Source organism: Salvia miltiorrhiza, chromosome 5 (genome assembly GCF_028751815.1).
Source record: "Salvia miltiorrhiza cultivar Shanhuang (shh) chromosome 5, IMPLAD_Smil_shh, whole genome shotgun sequence".
In the NCBI taxonomy this organism is placed as follows: Eukaryota; Viridiplantae; Streptophyta; class Magnoliopsida; order Lamiales; family Lamiaceae; genus Salvia; species Salvia miltiorrhiza.
This window is the reverse complement of record NC_080391.1, coordinates 49,613,124-49,616,856: the sequence shown is the minus strand read 5'-3', so window position 1 is coordinate 49,616,856 and position 3,733 is coordinate 49,613,124. Positions and strand designations below refer to the sequence as shown.

Sequence of the window (3,733 nt, the reverse complement as noted above, 5' to 3'; positions counted from 1 at the left end):
GTCTTTTGATTTGACTAATCATATTGATTCTCAAGTCCTTGAAGAAGAACAAGTGGAAAATGCAGTTGATGGTGATACTGGGAGGTATATTTTACCTCCTAGGAGTAATCGAGGTGTCCCTCCTAAAAGATACACCCCGGAGAAAACTGTGAAGAAGTCTCGATACTCTGTTGGGAATATCGCCAAGGGAAACCTGTCCCAAAGTGCTATGGCATATGAAACAGCTTTGTATGAAGAAGAGATTCCAGCAACAGTAGAACAGGCACTTAAGATCGAACATTGGAGAGATGCTATGAAGAAAGAAATAGGTGCCTTGAATCGGAATCACACCTGGGAGAAGTGCAGGTTACCGAAAGGGAAGAAGCCTGTAGGGTGTCGATGGGTCTTCACAATCAAACGAAAACCTGATGTGTAATACCCCGCCCATTCCTATTAAGTTTAGAATTTATTTTAAGATTAGATTAAGATGATCTATGCCGGAGAAATGAAAATGAATGATTTATTTTTAATTCCAACAAAATTATTTTCAAAAGCTTTTTACAATTTTAGTTTCTTAATCTTTGTGCATTACATATAGATTGAATTATATGAATATACGATTGTATAATATATCATTATTTATTTAAACAAGTTTTAAATTAAAGTCTATTTACGACTTTGATTGTTAATGCGTGTCGGAGTTCAGTAATTTAGTTTTGGACCCTGATTTTATTAATTTCGTGTATTAATTCAAGAGCCCGGTGCTAGTCATCCCTGAATGAGTGATCAAGGATTTTATTCAAAACTATTTTGATTAAAGCCATGGATATTAATTTATTTTTATTTTTATACCATCCACTTGTTCTTAAGCTTATCCTATCATTCTAAATATCCAATTATTCCTATCCAAATCTTTAACTTCCTCATTAAGTAATTTTTACTATCTTCCTCTATAAGCCAAGCTTAAGCTTTTCTTCACTCAATCCTCTCACCTGCTCTCTCCCTACTCTCGTTCCAACACCATACAAAAAAAAAATCAAGTGCAAAGCTCCATTTAGTAAACAACTGCAGATTCAACACCATACCTTTCTGCAGCAACAAATTGATTCTAGCCATCACAAATCAACAACACAACAGAATTATTTCTAAAGGTTATTACCTCTACCTCAAACTAGAAATCCCACACGCACATCTATTCCACCATTCATATATATATATATATATATATATATATATATATATATATATATATGTATTATATGTATGCATAGCTGATAGCTCAGTCAACAAACTCATGTATTTGCTTATTAGAAGCAACAAACTGAAGATGCTTGAATATAAATTTGTATATATATGCATATATGAAACATGATTTGTTTTAACAATGAAAGGAAAAGAAAGGTAGAGTCTTGAATTCTTGTTTTTGCTTTGAAATTGTTGTTGTGTGAGTGTTGGGCTGGATCATGAGAGAGATGCGAAACAGAGGGAGGCCGCGGCACGGCGGCTCTGCCCGCTGCTGTCGAGCCGAGGACGAAGAGAGATAGGGATGCAGGAGCTAAGGGGGTGGCGGTGGTTAGCTCGGCTAGCTGCTACGGCTGTCGGACTTCGGAGTGAGGCGACGGCGGGGCTGTGAGGGAGCCGGTGAAGGCGGCGTCCTTCATCGACTGGAGGCGACGCGGAGGCGCGTTCGCCGGAGGTCGAAAGGGAGGTGGAGGGTGCGGCGGCAGTCTGCTTCTTCTGCTGCTGTCGGCCAATTTGAGTGAGGAGGGAGGGAGTTCAGGCGGCGGCGGCGGCTGGTCTGGTGCAGTCGTCGGAGGGAGTTCTGGGTTCGGTGAGATAGAGGGCGAGTGATGGGGGCGAAATTCGAGAGAGCGGAGGGAGAGCCGAGGGTGGCGCGGCTTGTCGCCGCTGCTTCCCCGGCGAGTCTCCGCGGCGGCGGACTTCCGACGTGATGAGAGAGAGAGAGAGAGAGGTGATGGGCGTCTGTTTGAGGGAGATAGGAGAGCAGAGGAGAGGGAGAGGGTTGTCGGCGGCGGCGGCGTGGCCGGCGACGCCTACCGTCGCCGGAGAAGGGAAGAAGGGGGAGGGGGAGTGTTTGCAGCGCAGCTGCTGCGTTGTGGGTGTGTGCGTGTGTTGTGTGTGTGTGGGTGTGTTAAATGAAGATGAATTTAGGGTTGGGCCCAAAGATGGGCTGCCTTTTTTTTAGGAAGTGGGCCGATTTTAATTATGTTTTGGGCCTCTGTTTTATGTTAAAGAGTTGGGCTGCTATTTATTTAGTTTTAAAGTTAGGATTTCACTATTTTAATTGTTCAATTAGTTTATTAATTAGACCTTATACTTGGGTTTGATTAATTAATAATTTCAAGGTATAATTGCATAATATTATATTATTAATATGTGCATATTTTAAGTGATTACTTATTATATGTTTAAAGCATGAAATGTATTGCACTTGCAGCATGCAATAAAAGTATTTATGATTTAATTGGTTATCCAATTAATAAAGAAAAACGAGTAAGGATATTGTTGGTGTCCTTAACTCAAAAATTTTAGTTTTCAATTATTTATTCATTAAATTTTGAAAACCCGGCTAAGTGAATTATAAAATATTAAGCACGTTACTATGGCTTAAGATTAGATTCAGGAGACCTATTAAGAGTATAGATTTCTTGTAGGCTTCGTGGATCGTGAGGATTAGCACCACTTTTCCGATTCAGAGATAAAATTTAACGACAGGCATTGCCTATACAGGTGGGCTTATTTTTCAAATGTATGCTTGAGTTATTAAGCTCTAAATGTTTCATGAATAGAAAACTGTTTATCCAATAAGTATTTTTGTGCGCTCTGTTATGTTTAAGGCTCGCAATTCATGGATCGATCGAGGTTCTCTTATGACCTAACACGTTGTTTGAGAATTGTGTACACTTGTTAGTTGTTTCGGTGGGTTGATCTCCATCGGGCACTAATTCATGTAAGAGGCGTTATAAGGGTGCTTGGCTGGATGTGTTCCGGAGCATGTATCATGTAAGGCCTGCCCGGGTAGCGTCCCGAGGTCAATTCAACTTGTCTGAGTTACGTCCTCAGGGCAAGTGTCATGGGAGAAAGCGATACGTCGGTGGCTAAAAGGTCCGGTATCACAGCGAGTAACTAAACAGAGTGTGACAATGGCGCGCTAATAAAATGAAATACTTTAACATGCTTAGAAGTTCTTTTTGTTTTAAAACCTTCTAAGTCATGTCATGAATGATTGGATAAACTGCTCTTACGAATTGTGAAATGTTTTAAAAGTTGTAGCCCACTAAGTACATTAGTACTTAGCCCAAATATTTTCAAATGTTTTTCAGGTTGATGGCTGGTGTTGACGGGGAGAGCTGAGGCTAGGGTTCAACTCCGTGTTTTGACTTCCGCTGTAGTACTGGTCTTTATTTGTCTTTCGTTTTCTTGACTTAAGACTTTTATGTTATGACTCTAAATGATATCTCTTGATGAGCTTAAACTCTTGACTCTTTAGTATTTCGATTAATGAATGTTGGTTATCCGAGACATGAAACTAAACTTTGTGATCCTGAAGTTGTTATGTTTGTCGATTGATTAGTATCATTCGGATATCTGTCTTTCTTCATCCAAAGGGGCGATGCCCGATTTATCATTCCATTATTCGTATTTTACAAGGTTTTTCCCTTGTTCATTTCAATGATTTAGTTGCACCTCAATTGTAGTTATTCCTTCAGAAATTGGGGTGTGACATGATGGG

The 3,733-nt window shown here is 40.1% G+C and overlaps 1 long non-coding RNA gene across 1 annotated transcript; it reads left to right on the top strand.

Annotated features, from left to right (window-relative positions):
- The first annotated feature begins 840 nt into the window (after window positions 1-840).
- On the top strand, window positions 841-3,475 carry LOC130987150 (uncharacterized). The gene is made up of 3 exons (XR_009089589.1): window positions 841-1,130; window positions 2,655-2,730; window positions 3,324-3,475. It is a non-coding gene; the product is annotated as an uncharacterized LOC130987150 (long non-coding RNA).
- Window positions 3,476-3,733: the final 258 nt, after the last annotated feature.